Source organism: Chiloscyllium plagiosum, unplaced genomic scaffold, assembly GCF_037043375.1.
Source record: "Chiloscyllium plagiosum isolate Xiang-an unplaced genomic scaffold, Cpla_swu_hap1 HiC_scaffold_2, whole genome shotgun sequence".
Lineage (NCBI taxonomy): Eukaryota > Metazoa > Chordata > Chondrichthyes > Orectolobiformes > Hemiscylliidae > Chiloscyllium > Chiloscyllium plagiosum.
This window is the reverse complement of record NW_028270140.1, coordinates 113984257-114004331: the sequence shown is the minus strand read 5'-3', so window position 1 is coordinate 114004331 and position 20075 is coordinate 113984257. Positions and strand designations below refer to the sequence as shown.

The 20075-nt window shown below is 39.7% G+C and overlaps 1 protein-coding gene across 4 annotated transcripts in view; it reads left to right on the top strand.

Annotated features, from left to right (window-relative positions):
- Nucleotides 1-20075, top strand: part of ssbp2b (single stranded DNA binding protein 2b) — a 384293-nt gene that overhangs the window by 43609 nt on the left and 320609 nt on the right. The window lies entirely within an intron of this gene.

Genomic DNA, 20075 nt, shown 5'->3' with positions numbered 1-20075 from the left:
CTCCTTCCACACTGTAGGGGCTCTATAATTCTATGTTTTTTGCTATGTCTTTCTGACATTCTTGTTGTTTCCCCCTTTATACTCCATCTTGCCTTGTGATTACAGTTAAGGGGCCTGTATAACTTGCCTTTATCACTTCTCATTTCTATCCAAAGTGGTTCAACATCTTCATTTCCTGAGTTTGTTATCCCTCTCCATTGTACTAAATTCATTACTAAGAGAGCTAACCCTCCTTCTCCAGAAGCATTCAAGATTCATGTCCTAATTCATGGCTTCCTCCAACCATGTCTTTATAATGGCTACCAGGTCCAACTTATCCATTTTAACTTGCAATCTCAGTTCATCTGTTTTCTTTCAAATGCCATGTGTTTTTAGATACTGAGCCTTTTTACTCTTATTGTAAATTCTTATATGTTGGTTGACTCATGCATTCATATTGTCTACACCTTCCTGCCACTGCAAATCATTTCCCGTGTTGATACCGTTCTCTTTAGCCTTAACCATACTGTTGGATTCACTAAATTTGTTACTTTGTTTCCCCCCCTCCATTTTAGTTTTAAATCCCCTCTACTTAGTAATGCAGTCAGTATAAACACCAGCCCTAGCACAATTCAATTGGGGACTGTCCCTTTGGTACAGATCCAACTTTGCTCAGCACTGGTTCCAGCTCAGCACCATCTTCATGACCCATGCCATCTGTCCATCTACCTTCTCACCTATCTGCTCCACCCTCCCCTCCAACCTATTACCTTTACCGCCACTACCATCAACCTATTGCGCTCTCAGCTACCCCACTCCCCTCCCATTTACCTCTCCACCTCCGAGGATTCCAGCCTCATTCCTGATGAAGGGCTTTTGTCCAAAACGTTGATTTTTCCTGCTCCTTGCATGCTGCCTGACTGGCTGTGCTTTCCAGCGCCACTCTCTTCACTGTCACTTTCATCCAAACAAGATGAGAGGATCTCAATAAAAAAATCGAAAGAACTGCTGATGCTGGAAATCAGAACCAAAAACAGAAATTGCTGGAAAAGTTGAACAGTACTGAGGAAGGATCACTGGACCCAAAACATTTAAATCCGATTTTCTCTCCACAGATGCCGTCAAACTTGCTGAGCTTTTCCAGCAATTTCTGTTTTTGGTGAAAAAACCTCAAATCTATTAGACAGTTGGAATGGCTGAGGTCGCTGCGTTCAGCATTACCTGCCATCACAATTTGTTGTCCTTGAACATTGATCAATGAATCAATTCAACCCTAAGAGCTGTAACTGCCTCCTAATACAAAGAATCCAGGTAACTTTCTCTCGCCCTGATGTATCACAGGTTCCGTAGCTCAGTGTCGAGTTCATAAACTCTGAGCCATATCTGCTTGAACTTCAAACACTTGAAAGGTAGTGTGCTTCCAATTAAACCAGTTGGACCATAACCTGGTGTTGTGTGATTTTTAACTTTGTACACCCCAGTCCAACACCGGCATCTCCAAATCTTGAAGATATGTTTTCTCTGGACCAAGCTGATATCTATGAACTCCCTTACGTTGCAATTGTAACGTATCACCTAACTTGCTATCCTTGATGTGTTTTAATTAATTCATTATTCACTTTTTTTTGTGTTTTAAAAAATAAATTTTGTCTACCTTTATGACCAGATTACGTACAAGGTTAAAATGTAAGAATTGAAAACACTTACCAAAGACTCCTCAAACAACTAATTCCTTTTTCTGCAGTATACCAACAACAAATTCCATTCAATTCCAATGAATCTATCTCTATCTCTGACTGCCTGTCTTGGGTTTTCACCCGACCTGTTCCTCAAGATGATGCTGACTGCCTGTTGCACAGTCCTCAACTTGCCCACTCTTCACACTGTTCTTTCTAGTTCCATGGGAAGTCTAGGAACGCTAAGGCTACACATTTTAACAACATTGTCACATTTTGTGTTTTAGTACTGCAGAATTCGAAGACCAGCTAATATAATTATTTATTTTGAAGGTACAGTGAAACAAAACTTTGCATTACTGCACTTCAAACGCCAGGTTATCATAGCACCTCCATTCAAAATTTGTTAATGAATCTTTGATACTTAATGTCTATTTCTGTGTCGCATTAGGCATGTGTTAAATAGAAGAAATCCAACCAGCAGTGCATAAGATAGTTGCAGATGAGCACAATTATTTGACCCAACTGGATGCATTCATCCAGATATATCAGAATCCCATTAGAGAATTCTTTAGTTTCTTAAATAATTCTTTGAGTTTTTCCCTTCATTATTTTGTCTGGAAGTTATATTGATCACATTTTTGAGGAAAAATAATTCTGATGTCAGCCCTGCAGAACTTCTGGTTGACAGATATCTAACAGCCGTTTTTGTTTCTTTACAAGAACACCTCCCTATAGAGTCATGATAATAGACCCTTTGGTCCAACTAATCCACGCTGACCATGTTCCCATACTAAACTAGTCCCATCTGCCTACGCTTGTTCTGTGTGTTTCTAAACCTTTCCTGTTCATGAACATACCCAAATGTCTTTTAAACGTAGCTGTACTTGCATCCACTACTTTCTCCAGTTCATTCAACAAATGAACCAGTCTGTGTGAAAGAGTTGCCCTCACGTCCTTTTAAATATTTCTCTTCTCGCCTTAAAAATGTGCCCCCTAGTTTTGAACTTCCCCACTCTAAGGAAAAGACTCTTGTTGTTCACCTTAGCTGTGCCTCTCATGACTTTATAAAGCTCAGTAAGGTCACCTGTTAACCTCTAACGTTCCAGTGGAAAAAAAAGCCCCCATCTTTCCAGTGTAAATCAAACACCTCCATTCCTACCAACATTCTGGGAAGTCTTTTTTCTGAACCCTCTCCAGTTTAATAATATCCCTCATGTGCTTGCTTTCAAATATTAGTGTCTTGTATTCTCTAGTATCATTGCCCTTCTGAGACAAAACTGTTGGGACTGATTTTCATTATGATGTGAGCTGTGTGAAATGCAGCTTGGACCTTTTCTTGACTTCTAACTTGAACATCTGACTCATGACTGATTTTATCCTGGATTATGTTCTCACATGGGTTCACAGTACAACTTGCGAGCTCCATGGTGCCTAAGACCTGCATTCAATCCAATGTCACCTCAAATCCTCCATGCCAACCACGCCCTCTTAATGAACCCCTCCCGACTAACTCTCAATGTAGCCACTCACTCAGTATCAACTATGTAATGTCCTCAGAAATCATGCAAATAGTAATGAGGATTATTTTAAATACAGATGTAAACAAATTATGATGACCTAATAAAGCTCTTCTACAGAACATGTGCAGTTGATACTGAAAAAAGCTGTACTCATTGGTAAAAGAATTCAATCCCTTAAGTGCCTATTAAGTATGTAAGCAAAATAAACGTACTCCAAAACCTCATTAATAGCACATTACATAAGTTACAACTTTGTTAAACTGACCATCATTCCCTGAACAGCTGTGGCATTCAACCACTTGCTGAACGGAGGTAATTCGTAGCTTTTGGAACTCAACTGTGCATTCATAATGCTATTAAAAACAAACCATCATAGCTGCTGAAACTTGAAATTAAAGAACAAATAATGGACAGTAGATGCTGGGAAGATGTTTCTATTGGTAGGAGAGATGAGGACCCGAGGGCACAGCCTTAAAGGGAAGACCTTTTAGAACTGAGATAAGAAGAAACTACTTCAGCCAGAGAATGGTGAATCTATAGAATGTCTTGCCATAGAAGGCTGTGGAGGCCAGGTCATTGAGTAGATTTAAGACTGAGGTAGTCAAGTTCTTGAGTATCACTGGGATCAAGAGATACGGGGAGAAAGTGGGAGAATGGGGTTGAGAAACTTATCAGCCATGATTGAATGATGGAGTAGACTCGATGGGCTGAATGGCCTAATTTCTGCTGCAATGTCTTATGGTCTTATGTCTCTGTTTTGAAGCCTGTCAATAAATTAGGGGAACTGATATTTAGATAGTTAAGTGGTAAAAACAGGGGATTTTGCTTAAATTGAGGAACTGACTATAGATTTAAATCACACAACTAAATATGACTGGAGAGTTTTAACAGTACACTCTTCTATCTTCCAATGCAAATAGTATGCCATCACTTACAGAATGCGAGTCAGTATTGTCATCAATTTATCTTTGCAAGATAAACATAAATCCTAAACGGTATTTTTAATGCACATGGCCTTGTTCTTTGCAGTAAAACCCCAGACAGGCAGCCATGTCTGTTTGATTTTATTTAAATACCACCACCAGAGAAAGTATATTGGAAGACTTTGTTCAGTAACATTTCACAAAAAACAAGTGAAATGGTTAAAAGGCCACAATACTGTACATGCGGAAAAGAAACATTCCTAAAAATATTTAGCTCCGACTAAACAAATATGAACCTAAATCAATTATCTCACAAACAAAAAGTAAGATAGAAAGGGAAAATGGACAGTACAATTCCTCCAAGTATTCACAAGGAAATACATCAGCAACATATTTCCTTTAAAGATAGCCCATATAAAATCAATGACTTAAACATAAATAACATAAAAGTCTTAAACATGTTAAATGGCCTCAAACTAAATAAATCTCCAGAAGTTGACAGCCTCTTGGCAAGAGACCAGCAAGAAGGTTTGTACAGAAAATTAAGGGAGTCAATAAGCAGAGAAGAAATACCAGAATATGCAGAGAATGGCAAATGTGGTACACTGTTCATAAAGCTTATAGCACTGGTGAAGAAAGGCATATTTATCAAATCTTTTCAATTTGCACTCATTAGAGTAACTCAATAAATACCAATGAAAAGAAGAAAAAAACATTTGGACTGTGTGAGAGTAGTGTGTTGAATGGTTGGCAAGTGGACTCTGATTACTACAGATGCTGACATGGAGATTTTACCAGTTAGTGTAAGTGAAGTGAACTTCCAAGCTTTCTCTAAAAATTTAAACCAAGCAAATTAACTCTGGTCAAGGCATGCCCTGAAAAATGAACCAGAGAATAAGACCATAAGACATAGGAGTGGAAGTAAGGCCATTCGGCCCATCGAGTCTACTCTGCCATTTAATCATGGCTGATGGGCATTTCAACTCTACTTACCTGCATTCTCCCCGTAGCCCTTATTCCTTGTGACATCAAGAATTTATCAATCTCTGGCTTAAAGACATTTAGCGTCCCGGCCTCCACTGCACTCCGCGGCAATGAATTCCAAACACCCACCACTCTCTGACTGAAGAAATGTCTCCGCATTTCTGTTCTGAATTTACACCCTCTAATTCTAAGGCTGTGCCCACGGGTCCTAGTCTCCTCACCTAATGGAAACAATTTCTTTCCAAGCCAAGTATTATCTTGTAAGTTTCTATTAGATCGCCCCTTAACCTTCTAAACTTCAATGAATACAATCCCAGGATCCTCAGCCGTTCCTCGTATGTTAGACCTACCATTCTAGGGATCATCCGTGTGAATCTCCACTGGACTCGCTCCAGTGCCAGTATGTCCCTTCTGAGGTGTGGAGCCCAAAACTGAACACAGTACTCCAAATGGGACCTAACCAGAGCTTTATAAAGTCTCAGTAGCACATCGCTGCTTTTATATTCCAACCCTCTTGAGATAAATGACAACATTGCATTTGCTTTCTGAATCACGGATTCAACCTGCATGTTTACCTTTAGAGAATCCTCGACTAGCACTCCCAGATCCCTTTGTACTTTGGCTTTATGAATTTTCTCACAGTTTGGAAAGTATTCTATGCTTCTATTCTTTTTTCCAAAGTGCAAAACCTCGCATTTGCTCACATTGAACTTCATCAGCCATTTCCTGGACCACTCTCCCAAACTGTCTAGACCCTTCTGCAGCCTCCCCACTTCCTCAGTACTACCTGCCTGTCCACCTAACTTCGTATCATCGGCAAACTTCGCTAGAATGCCCCCAGTCCCTTCATCCAGATCATTAATATATAACGTGAACAGCTGCGGCCCCAACACTGAACCCTCCGGGACACCACTTGTCACCGGCTGCCATTCCGAAAAAGAACCTCTTATCCCAACTCTCTGCCTTCTGTCAGACAGCCAATCCTCAATCCATGCCAGTAGCTCACCTCGAACACCAAGGGCGCTCATCTTACTCAGCAGCCTCCCGTGTGGCACCTTATCAAAGGCCTTTTGGAAGTCTAGATAGACCATATCTACTGGGTTTCCCTGGTCTAATCTATTTGTCACCTCTTCAAAAAGTTCTAACAGGTTTGTCAGGCACGACCTCCCCTTAATAAATCCATGTTGACTTGTACTAATCTGACCCTGCTCTTCCAAGAATTTAGAAACCTCATCCTTAACGATGATTCTAGAATTTTACCAACAACCGAGGTTAGGCTAATTGGCCTATAATTTTCCATCTTTTGTTTTGATCCTTTCTTGAACAATGGGGTTACAACAGCGATCTTCCAATCATCCAGGACTTTCCCTGACTCCAGTGACTTTTGAAAGATCTCAACCAACGCCTCCGCAATTTCCTCAGCCACCTCCCTCAGAACTCTAGGATGTAGCCCATCGGGGCCAGGAGATTTACCAATTTTAAGACCTTTTTAGCTTTTCTAGCACTATCTCTTTTGTAATGGCAACCATACTCAACTCAGCCCCCTGACTCCCTTTTAATTGTTGGGATATTACTCATGTCTTCCACTGTGAAGACCGACGCAAAGTACTTATTAAGTTCTCCAGCTATTTCCTTATCTCCCATCACTAGCCTTCCAGCATCAGTTTGAAGTGGCCCAATGTCTACTTTTGCCTGTCGTTTATTTCTTATGTATTGAAAGAAACTTTTACTATCATTTCTAATATTACTGGCTAGCCTACCTTCATATTTGATCCTCTCCTCTGTTTGTTTTTGTAGCCTTCCCAATCTTCTGATTTCCCAGTGCCCTTGGCCACTTTATAGGATCTCTCTTTTTCTTTGATACATTTCCTGACTTCCTTTGTCAGCCATGGCTGTCTAATCCCTCCCTGGATAATCTTTCTTTTCTTGGGGATGAACCTCTGTACTGTGTCCTCAATTATACCCACAAACCCCTGCCATTTTTGCTCTACTGTCTTCCCTGCTAGGCTCTGCTTCCAGTCGATTTTCAACAGTTCCTCTCTCATGCCCTCATAATTACCTTTATTTAACTGTAACACCATTACATCCAATTTTGCCTTCTCTCTTTCAAACTGCAGACTGAACTCTACCATATTATGATCGCTGCTTCCTAAGTGTTCCCTTACTTTAAGATCTTTTATAAAGTCTGGTTCATTACATAGCAGTAGGTCCAAAGTAGCCTGCTCCCTTGTGGGCTCCATGACAAGCTGTTCCAAAAAGCCATCCTGTAAGCATTCCAAGAATTCCCTTTCTTTGGATCCACTGGCAACATTATTTACCCAGTCCACCTGCATATTGAAGTCTCCCATGATCACCGTGACCTTGTCTTTCTGACATGCCTTTTCTATTTCCCGGTACATGTTGCGCCTCTGGTCCTGACCACAGTTCGGAAGTCTGTACATAACTCCCATTATGGTTTTTTTGCTTTTTGTGGCTCCTCAATTCCACCCACACAGACTCCACATCATCTGACCCTATGTAATTCAATGCCATAGATTTAATTTTGTTCTTAACTAACAAGGCCACCACGCCCCCTCTGCCCACCTCTGTCTTTTCAATAAGTTGTAAATCCTTGGATGTTTAACTGTCAGTCCTGAACCCCCTGCAACCATGTCTCGGTGATGCCTACCACATCATAATCATTCACGATGATCTGTGCCGTTAGTTCATCTATTTTGTTACGAATACTACGAGAATTCAGGTAAAGTGCCTTAATGCTAACTTTCTTATCATTAGAGATATTGGAAGTCATAAGATGTCCTAAGTTATCCTTCCTTTTTGTTGCATTCCTAGTATGCCTCAAGCTTAAATCCACCTGCATACATGCCATCCTCCTGCTTATCTTTCCATTTAACTCCATACTCCCTGTCGCTTTCACTTTCCCTTCGCCCCCTCCAACTCAGAAGTTTAAAGTCCTACTGACCACCCTATTTATCCTCTTCGCTAGAACATTGGTACCAGATCGGTTCAGGTGGAGACTGTCCCAATGGTAAGATCCCCCCCGGTTCCAAAACTGATGCCAATGCCCCATGAAATGGAATCCCTCTTTCCCACACCAATCCCTTAGCCACAAGTTTACTTCCCTAATTTTCTTATCCTTATGCCAATTGGCACGTGGCTCAGGCAGTAATCTGGAGATTGACCCTTGAGGACCTGTACTTCAATTTCCTTTCTAGTGCTCGATAATCCCCAAACAGGTCCTCCACCCTAGCTTTGTCTATGTTGTTAGTCCCAACGTGGACCACAACAACTGGATCCTCCCACTCCTGCTCCAATATCCTTTCAAGCCGGTCGGAGATGTCCTGCACCCTGGCACCGGGCAGGCAACACACCATGCAAGACTCCCGATCCGGCTTGCATAGGATACTATCTGTCCCCCTAATTATAGAATCCCCTATAACAACTACTTGTCTTTGTGCTCCCCCCTCTTGAATGGCCTTCTGCACCATGGTGCAGTGGTCAGTTGGCTCATCCTGTCCAGAGCCTTTTCCTCATCCGTTCAGGGAGCAAGGATCTCATACCTGTTGGAAAAGGTCAAGGGCTGAGGCCCCTGCACTCCTGAACTCAGGTTCCCCCTAGAGGCCTCACTTACAGTCACACTCTGATGTCCCTGATCACTAACTGAATGTGAACTGCTTAATCTTCCAGGTGTGACTGCCTCCTGAAACAAAGCATCCAGGTAACTCTCCCCCTCCCGGATGTGCCACAGTGTTTGAAGCTCGGATTTCCAGATCATCAACTCTTAGCCGGAGTTCTTCCAGCAACCAACACTTGCTGCAGATGTGGTCACTGCCATTCACAATGGGATCAGCCAGGTCCCACACCATACAGCTACAGCACATCACCTGCCCAGCCATCTCTGCTTAGTTAATTACTTTATTACTTTCTATAAGTTTGAGTTAAAATACTTTCTGATACCTCTCTGCAATAATCTTTTTCTAAAAACCAATTAATAGATAAACCATAAAAAGTAAATTTTTAACTAATCACCGATAAAGAAGTAGAAAATCCTTGCCTTAACAAACCAGAGTCCTATTTTTGGTTAGAGGAGTTGGGGGGTGGGAGACACAACACATGTAGTGTCTCGGGTTCAGCCACCTCCCAGATATATTACCGGCAGTCCCCTGGTCGTCGCTTCCGCTCTTCCTACTTATTAACTAGGTTAGAGGAGGAGGACTGATGGGAGACAGTACAGTAGTAGAGTCTTGGGTTTAGCCGCCTTGCTGATATATGTGGTCACTGCTTTCCTTCCCGGCTGCCCCTCCGGTCCTCGTCACTTCCTCCGCTGCTCCCGCTCCTTCTCCGATGTCATCTTGCCTGTCAAATTGCCCTAGCAATTTGCCTGACATGACTCTTGAAAAATTTACTCTTTAAAAGGAGGGTGGGCACTGTCAGCAAGCTAGCATTTATTATCCACTCCTAATTTGCCCTTCGACTAAATGAATTATCCACTTCAGAGGGCAGTTTGACTGGATCTGGAGTCACATGTAGGCTAGACAAGTTAAAGATGGAAAATTTCCTTCCTTAAATGATATTTGTGAATCATTTGGATTTTTACAAAAGTTCAGTGATAGTTGGTTTCATACTCAAAGTAACCAAGACTACTTTTAAATTCAAGAGTTATTAATTGAATTTAAATTCCACCAGATATTGTGTTCCGTTGTAATTGCCGACATTGCACTGTCTCTCCCTAACCTCCTAACCCACCCAACTGCCCTTTTCCCACCCCAATCTGCACCAATTAACCTTTCTTCATCTGACTACTCACTCAACCCGACTAGCCCTGTCCCACCCCTCAGAAGTGACTTGATCCGACTACCGCCAATCATCACTACCTACCCAAACAGATTGTCATTCTGACTTAACCAAACAGTCCTCTCAACACAACTGTTCCACCTCAAACACCCCTTCAACCAGTCTCAACTTCTGCAACCCAGTACTCAACTACCCTCTCGATCCAATGTACCTTGAGTGACTGTCTGTATGGAGTTTGCACATTCTCCCTGTGTTTGTGTTTGTGTGTTCTGATGGCTGCTCCAATTTCCTCCCACCATCCAAAGATGTACAGGGTAGGTGGATTGGCCATGCTAAAATTGGCCGGTAGGTCCAGGGATATGTTGGATAGGTCGAGTAGCCATGGTAAACGCACAGTTATTGGGTTAGTTTTGGGGTTGGTGGGTCTGGGTAGGATGTCATTGGAAGGTTGGTACAAATTCAATGGGATGAATGACCTCTTTCTGCACTGTAGGGATTCTATGATTCTGTGATTCTATGACATGCCTCAACCAACTGACTATCACCTTGAACTCACTTAACAACATCCTGCTCCCACTACCTAACCGCCCATTCACTCAGCCATTCATTCACATGTTCATTTACACAGTTGCGGATTCATGCATTCAATTGATTATTCCATCAACTGCATGTACTCATTAAAAGAGCTGAGCCTTTAAAAGCTTTTCTGAATGCAGCAGCTACATATAAAGGGGACATTTCCAGACATTCCTCCCACCAAGTATGCTGGATTTATCCTCAAGCGTCTCTGCTGTCCATTTCTGCAGCTGCTTGGATTGGCAGATCCCAGAAGAAATGTCCAGTCCAAACAACGATGTGGGTGGCAGCAGTGCTGACCACAAGATCTATTTTAAAATGTTTCTCTGCAAGCATCAAATGCATCAGAAGTTCGAAGATTGTTTGTTTGAAAGAAATTAGAAAATACTTTGGAAAGGAAGAGTATCAAAAGATGCAGCTAGTGGAGAGGGAAATAGGATTGGAATAGATACCTGAAATTTATGTGATACACTATATGTCCATCGTTGTGGTCATTATGACACGGAGTAAACCCCTCTGCTAATTTAAACCTGACACACAGAAGCTCATCTCGCGTCATAATCTGTTAAATTTCAAGAGGCAAAGAACTATCCCAGAGGTCACTATTTGAAGTAAAAATTAACAATTTTATTATTTTAAGTCCAACAGAGAACATTAGAACAACAGCTATTTACAACTACTTTCTCTGAAACTTATCTTTTACCTCCCACTCTACGATACTGGTCCGATTTTAAAAAAAAAACGCTTAAGATTTACAGAAAAAAATTAGTCACGTTTCAAACCAACCAGCCTTGTTGATTCTCCTTTGTAGATTTTTCTCTGTATTTTCCTGAGTTGTCTCTGCTGCACAACTTTTCTTATCGACAGGAACCTTTCAGAGAGTATTCAGCTCACAGTCTGTACTTTAGAGTCATTCGTCATAGAGATGTACAGCACAGAAACAGACCTTTCGGTCCAACCCATCCATGCCGACCAGATATCCCAACCCAAAATAGTCCCACCTGCCAGCACCTGGTCCATGTCCCTCCAAACCCTTCCTATTCATATACCCATCTAATTGCCTTTTAAGTGTTGCAATTGTTGGTGCTCTTTGCAGTTCTCCCCCCGTAACGGTTCAAAATGACTGATTTTATACACCAAAACATTGGATCATTTCATTAGTTTGATGTCATCCCAAACAATAAAATTCAAATTTGATTAGATTTTGGTATCTGGGGCATAATTTAAACTGGCCGAATTTGAATTTGTTTTTGTTCCATGGCAACGCAATTCCAGCTAGTTGTTTCAACCAAATGTTACATTTTAAATTTTTTCAGCTTGCTAGCTTCCTCTCTTTCTTAAAGCTACAGCATACACCTACACCTTCATAACACCTTCCCCTTAAGAAAAAAAGAACCATCATAATGTAATCTGTAATCATAATGAAAAGATTGCTTCTCTTTTTCTCTATTCCTTAACCACATTACCATGACATACATATGACTTTAATCTAAATTCATATTAACTTCTTCCCACATATATATAATATTGAATAGATATCAATCTCATCTATACTTTATCAGTTAAATCCGTGATAATGCACCTGTGATTCCATTCTTACGACCCACAACATGTACGATTTGTAAATTAGAAGTCTATAATATAAGACTCCACTGAAATAGTTTCATATTCTTGTCTTTAAAGCGATCCAAGAATGTAGGAGGATTGTGATCCGTGTACACAACTGTCTCCGACACATTGTTCGTGATGTACACATTAAAATGTTGTAAGGCCAGTACCAAATTCAATAGTTGTTTTTCGATTGTGGAGTATTTCCTCTGGTGAATATTGAGTTTCTTTGCAAAGTAACCAACTGGCAGTTCGATCCCATCCTCCTCTTCCTGTCGCAGTACAGCTCCAACTCCTATGTCATTAGCATCAATGACACCTTTGAAGGGTTTCAAAAGGTTTGGTGTGGCTAAAACTGGTTTGGTGGTTAATATGGCTTTTGAATGGTCGAATGCCTCCTGGCATTGTTCTGTCCACCGAAACCTTGTGTTCTTTTTCAGCAGATCGGTTAACTGTGCCACAACTGCTGAAGTTTGGAACAAATTTCTGATAGAATCTACTTAGTTCCAAGAATGTGATTTTTCCAGGACTAAAGATCACCACATCATCCAAATAAACTGCACAGTTTGTCAACCCAGCCACAACTCTGTTCGTGAGCCTTTGGAACGTGGCAGTTGCGGTCTTCATTCCAACGGGCATCATTTTGAATTCATATAGCTCATTTGGGTTACAAACATAGAAATTTCTTTTGCCATCTCTGATAAACGCACCTGCCAGTAACCGTGCAATAAGTTCCACTTGATGATGTAACTGGCTTGTCCAACTTTCTCGGTACGTTCCTCCAACCTAGGAATTGGATATGAGCTCGATTTTGTAACAACGTTGACCTTCCGATAATTCACGCAGAATCGTTGAGTCCCGTCCTGTTTGGGAACGAAAACGATCAATGAACTGCACTCCGTCTTACTCGGTTCAATGATATCTTCCTTAAGCATAGCCTCCACCTCCTTCTGGATCTGTGTGGGCTTTGAAAGGATTAAAATGGTAGGGGTGTTGTTTTATCAGAATAGCATTCCCTATATCTACTTCATGCACAATAGCATTAGTCTGTCCCAACATGTTCACATGACTTACTCAGCACTGTTTCTTTCTATCTGGCATCTTTACTAGATAGTTCACCTGACTCAATGTTTTCTCAATTTGATAGGGATCACTAAACCTGGCTTTGAAGGGATCTCCTATCACTGGTACAGTACTAACACGTTATCACCTCAGGAAAATGTCCAAGTTTCAAAGCTTTTATCTGCGACCTGCTTCATTCAATGTTGTGCCCTCTTTAGATGCTGAATAGTTAATTCACCTACTCTGTTTAATCTCTCCCTCACCTCCGATACATAATCTAAGTTGTAATCTCTGACTTTGGTCCTGTCAATTTTTTTTAATTTCAGAGGACCTCTCACTTCATGCCCAAATATTAACTCAAAGGGAGTAAACTGAGTAGATTCATTTGGGGCATCTCTCTAATGGCAAACAATATGAATGGGATACCTTTATCCCAATTTTCGGGTAGTCTTGACAGTATGCCCTCAACATAGTTTTCAAGGTCTGATGCCACCTTTCTAAAGCTCCCTGGGATTCAGGATGATGAGCTCTTAATTTAAATTGCTGTATGCCTAACCCATCCATGACCTCGTTAAACAGCCTAGCAGTAAAATTAGACCCTTAGTCTGACTGAATCTTTCTGGGTAGCCCATACCACCTTTTTTCCTTGATACTCTGTAATGGAATTGCCTCTGGAAATCTGATAGTCACATCCATTATGGTTAATAAGTACTGGTTCCCACATTTAGTTCTCAGGAGGGGACCTGCGCAAACTATTATAACCCTCATGAAAGGTTCTTTGAATGCGGAAATTGGCAACAAAAGGTGCTGGTTTTATTACTGCCTGTGGCTTACCTACCATTTCTATGGCAAAAGTAAACCACATCCTTCGTATCATCTTTCTGATCACAATCAACCTGATCTTTGTTGTTAATGTCTGCCATCTTGAGTATGAGATATATCTGTCTCTCTTGATGTATTTGCACGCTCCAGCCCGCTCTTTCTGATGGCGCAAAGTGGTCCATAAAGGTGTTCAAATAAAATTTATCGTATATTTATTCATTCCCATGCTGCTTTTTCATTTTCACTGTCTAAACCACACCTTTTATTTTGGTATTGTACACAGAAGTGGAATATTTTCCAGAGAGTATTGGCTTACATATTTTTTAGATTGTGTTTGTACTATATTATATGATCTCTACAAGCACTGAATAATTCTTGTGATATACATCTGCACAAAATTATCATATGGTGAAATTTCATGCTAAAATTGGTGAAATGGAACAATCTTGATTCTTACATTTGATTCACGATGTGTAGCTTTTTTTTGCATGAAACCTTTCAAAAATAATGTAACATCATTGATCCAGGTTCAAAATGTGTTGTAATTGTCGTAATATTTTAGACTAATGTTATGCTTTTGTAATGAAGAAAATCAAAGATATTTTCTTTACTAGGTATATTGTCTAGTACATTGAGGATATATGTAAGGAAAGCTCCATGTACAATGGAGGTTGGCTTCCGTACTGTAATTCATTGTTTAACAAAACTAAAATTGAAATCTTCATAAAATATGATGCATGACAATACTTTCTTGCCATGAACTGTTTTAAAATAGTTAGGTTTACAATAGGAAAACTGTTTCTTTAGAGAGATGAATGTCAGCTCACTTCTAAACTGTACATATATTCAAATCATAACAATTGTACACTTGATAGATTGCGCCAGAGATATTACATTCTTTTCTTGCAAAAAATAATCAGCACACTGTCTTTTCTTTTGGTAGGAATAGAATTGATGGCAACTTTTACCTTGCACAGCATACAGTAAATTGTCCAAGAATTATATACAAGCAAATGGTCAAAGATGAATTGTGTATGAATGTATTACTTTCATTTAATAGTATTAATTTTCATGGCAGACATTGTAGCATTTGTTGAAGGTTTTGTTAATTTTTTTAAAAGTGGCTTTGACTCACTATTTAATGCCTTGACTCATCAGAAATGAGCCTGTGCAGTTTACAAATGTAAGTTTAAGAATTGGTTTAAATACAATCCTTTCAATGCTTGTTTGACAATCCGCATTTGGATTAGAAATTGGCTTTAAGATAGAAAACATTAAGTCATAAGTGGTTGCTTTTCAAACTAGATTGTGCTGTTCTTCAAGTACCACTTTTTAAAATATACTTTATATGAAAAAAAGTATAATTTTAAAATGTGTATATAGTGTATATATATGACTTGCATATGGGCAATCAAATTACTAGAATATTGGGAATTTCAATATTTGCAAATGATACCAAACTTAGAGGTGTGGTAGGCAGTGGGTTTGTTACCAGTGGACTGAAACATGACATAGACTAGTGGAACTGAAAGACAAGTGGCAGATGAATTTTAATACTGCAAAGTATGAAGTAATGCATTTTGGCAGAAGATATAGCAAAATGCAGTGCAAAATTAATGTCACAGTTCTGTAGAGTGTGTAGGAATGGTGGATCTGACATTTCACTACATAAATTTCGAAGGTGGCTGGATATATTGAAAAGGTAGTTACAAAGCAAACCATTTCGGGATTCATAATGAAAATAAGGAGCAAAAATAAAGGCATTTATGCTGAACTGTTATAAAGCTCTGGTTATACCATAATGTAAAATATTGTATCCTGTTCTGGTCACCACACTTTAGGAAGGAAGTGATGGTGTTTGGGAGCATATAAAGGAGATTTACCAGCATGATTCCATGGATTGAAATGCTGTCCTTTGTTATGAGAGAAATTGAATATGTTACGTGTATTCTGTTATGTGGGCCATTGGTGAGACCACATTTGAATACAATATGCAATTTTGGTCTCTTTATTTACGGAATGCATGTGTATTGGAGGCGGTTCAGAGAAGGTTTACTAATAAATTGATACTTGGAATGAGTGAGTTGCCTTATGAGAATAGGTTGGACAGACTGGTCTTGTTTTTATTGGATACTGGTGACTTGATTGAAATATGAGATCCTGAATGGTCATAACAAAATGGATCTGGAAATTATGGTGGCTAAGTGGTTAGCACTGTTGCCTAACAGCACCAGAATCCCAGGTTCAATTCCAGCCTGTGTGGAGTTTGTACATTCTCACTATGTATGTGTGGGTTTCCTCCGGGTGCTCTGGTTTCCTCCCACAATCCATAGATGTGCAGGTTAGGTGAATTGGCCATGCTAAATTGCCCATAGTATTAGGTGCATTAGTCAGAGGGAAATGGGTCTGGGTGGGTTACTCTTCGGAGGGTCGGTGTGGACTGGTTGGGCTGAAGGGCCAGTTTCCACACTGTAGGGAATCTAATCTGATCTAATCTTATGGATGAATTCAGTATTAAGGGGCACTGTTTTAAAATAAGCAGTCATCCTTTTAAGACAGAAGAGAGATGATTCTTTCTTAGGAGGCTGTGAGACTTTGGAACTCTCTGCCACAGAAAGTGGATGACAGTGTCATTGAATGTTTTAAATGCAGGAATAGATGGATTTTTAATAGGCAAGAGAACTGTATTTATTGTGAGTGGTTGGGGAATGTGAATTCTAAGCACAATAAGATTAGCCATGATATTATTGAATGGCAGTGCAGACTCGAGAGGCCATATGACCTACTTCTATTCCTAATGCATTTGTTCTCTTTGGAGCACTGGAAATTGTGGGGGTAGTTAACAAACAGAACTGTACAAGGAACAAAGAGGCAGAGATTGAACTTCTTGGGTAAGAGACATAGGGAAAATGTGAGGATCCACTATTTTACACGATTGTCAACAACTTGAAACTTGCTGCCCACAAGTGTAGTGGAAGCCAAGACAATTAATAAATTCAAAAGAAAAATTTGGGCATGAGGGAATAAACTTACAGGATTATGGAGAGATCCCACATTGACTTAATGGAATAAATAGGCTCCTTCAGCACTGTTCTGGCTCTATGACTCAACCCTAAACTAATGGGATAAAGTCTCCTTCATCATTTAAAATCATCCAATTTGAAGTTAATTTTCGGAGTTTTCATTGAGTTCTACTGTACCAAAATCAATACAGGAAACAAGACGTACACATAGATACTGATGAAGAAGTGCTCGTCTCTGTGAGGCTAAAGATAAGCAGCTAAAATGCCTTGCATCAAACCCATGTATACTTTATTTCGTATTGACCCTGAGTCAAAATCATTTTTGGCCGGAATCATCTTGTGTCATGTGTCCCGATGTAGGATGTGAAATGTGTGGGACTGCTGACCACACACAAGTATGTGGCAGCCAATTGATTAGATATTCAATCACGCAGTGGAGGTGGACAGGAAATTGATGAATTTGCCGTTACTTCATGGGGTCAGAGGTCCAGCATCATCATCAGGCCCCAGCCAGGTATCCACCCCTGCAGTCCAGCATCATCAGACTATGTATGAGAAGATGCCTTGAGACTACAACTGTTGCTACAACTGCTGCTCTTTCCCTCTCACCTTTCCAGATGACTACAGTTGCTGTTTCTACTTGCTGTTCTGGATGGTTCAGCGCAGACGATGAATAGTCCCATGGTTTAGTGATACCTCCCTGTAGTTCTTTTCCATTCTGTCTGGATTTGTTGGAAAGCTCAATTCATATTCAGTCTGCTGCAACCTTAATTCCCAACCTTCATGCTGTGTCTGGAACTTGACATTTTGCCTCCTGCACAATTAAGTGCATCCGCCCAGCTTATTTCCTGCTGCTGGCAGCGGCACAAGATTCTGGCCCGTGCTTTTCCTTTTTTCTGACATTTACTAGATGAGCACAATTTTAGTCTCTCTTGCTGCTCTCCCTAAAGTAAAAGGTATTTTACAAAAGGAAGAAATAGCATTTTAATAGTTATCATTTTCTAAGCACAGATTCAAACCTATTATATTAGTTAAAAAGCAATAGTGAATGTTAAAAAAACACATGGGCAGTCTAAGCTAATGTGTACCTGCCCAAGATGACATTAATCAATATAATAGGACTTCTAGTTAGCTCATAACATCTACATAAAAGATCTCTTAGTCTTTTGGTAGTTGCATATAACTTTAACAGAGCTATAATTTGCAGTGGCTAAGTGACTACAATAGTAAACTATAACTGCAGAGTGAAAGGATCAAGCAGAAAATGGATTCCTATCCCTTTAAAAAGGAGAAAAGTACATACATCAAACTTTGGTGTATTTTAGAGGTACAGAAAAAGTGATCTAATTCTGTAACAGTTAATACAGCAAGCTGTATTAACTGTGAACTATATTATGTCTCAGGGTTGGTATTCCTTTAAGAGAGACAAAATGGCAGTATACCTTTTAAGAGACATGCTTAGGGCATTGTCACTGTGTTGTAGCTTGTGACTTAAGGGTGTAAAGATCTCACATTCCATTTAAACTTGATCACATGAAGCATGATATGCCATAAGAAATGTGACTGTGTGCAAATTAATAGCTTGGTATGAGCCCAATAATTTAATGTCTGTGAATGCGATGTTAGTGTATAATAGTTGTAATGAATGTCGATTGTTTAATACCATGATATCCAAGTCCAGTTTTTTGTATTATGAAGGATAATAAGAGATAGGCTGCGTCAGGTAAAATACTGTTAGATGTAAAATTACATCACACTATCACATCTCATTTAAAATATTAATATCTGTAGATAATAAGATAAAACAGTTTTAACCAATTTAACAGAAGTTATTGATTGAAAACCTGATACAATTGCTGCCTCTTTGTAAATCTGTTATCTGTAACTATTGCTATGTCTGACTCTATTACAGATTTCATCTATACATTTGATCCGAGTTTCTGGGCATTTTAAAGCCATTTAACTAACTGCAGTTCAATTGAAGATGTTGTTTCTTTCCACAGGAGCACTATGGAAATTTAAAGGTGCCTTGTCATTCAAAAGTCTCCTTAGTAAAAAGGTTGCATGTCCTGAACGCAAGGGAAAAAACAGTTCTTGGATTTTGTGACACTTTGGCTGAATGAAATCTGCTTAGATTTCAGTGGTCAGATTTTTAGTGGAAGTTTCTTTCTTATTGACTCTACATTTGGTGAAGTATTTCTCGGTTTGCATTCAGTTGAGTTCTTGCTAATTGAAGGCAAAACTGATGAATGAATATTTCTATGAAGGGTATGTGGAGTTATTTAATTCAGTTCTGTTATGAAAGGAACTTGGCGTAAAAAGCTGAAATATTTAATTTCTAAAACTAATGACAAATATAAAAATTTTGATAGGAGATGTTAGGTAGTAGCTTGTTTCAATGCATTTTGGGTTCAAACCACATTCTGAATTTGCTCTGTTCAACAATTGCTTGATCATTGGTGATACTGCCCAATTGTAAAATTTGCAAAATATTGTTCTTATAGTATGATGAGATTTCATGCTTTGATTTGGAATCAAGTAGGTAAGAAGGGTGTAATCTTTGTCTGCAAATTAGGTAAAATTGATTTCACTTCAAAAATCAAATTTTGTTTTAGAATAAAAGTTTTTTGCGTAATTTTGATTTTGGAATTTATTTTTAATTGATCTGGAAGATAAAAGTTATCACATTTCCTATGTTTGTACACTAGGTTAGACGTGAAGTACACTTTACTGTGCAGTTACCTTGAGTTATGGGCCTTCCTCGTGAACAGCTGCACTGAAGGTACATTTTTGATCGGAGGTTTGAGTTTTGATCCAGTGACAATGGAGGAATGCTGATTTGTTCAGGCTGCTTTGAGACTTTGTGGTGTTCCCTTGTGCCTGCTGCTGTAGTCCTTCTGGTTGTGGAGGCTGAATTTGGGAGCTGCTGCTGAATAAGAGGTGGCAAATTGCTGCAGTTTTTCCTTCAAGTAGTACACACTACAACCACTGTCCATTAGTGTTGGAGGGAATAGATATTTAAGCTGGTGGAAGGGATCCAGATCAAACTAAATTTTATTTCCTTTCTGTTCAGCTCCTTGAGTATTATTGTAACTGCTCTTGCAG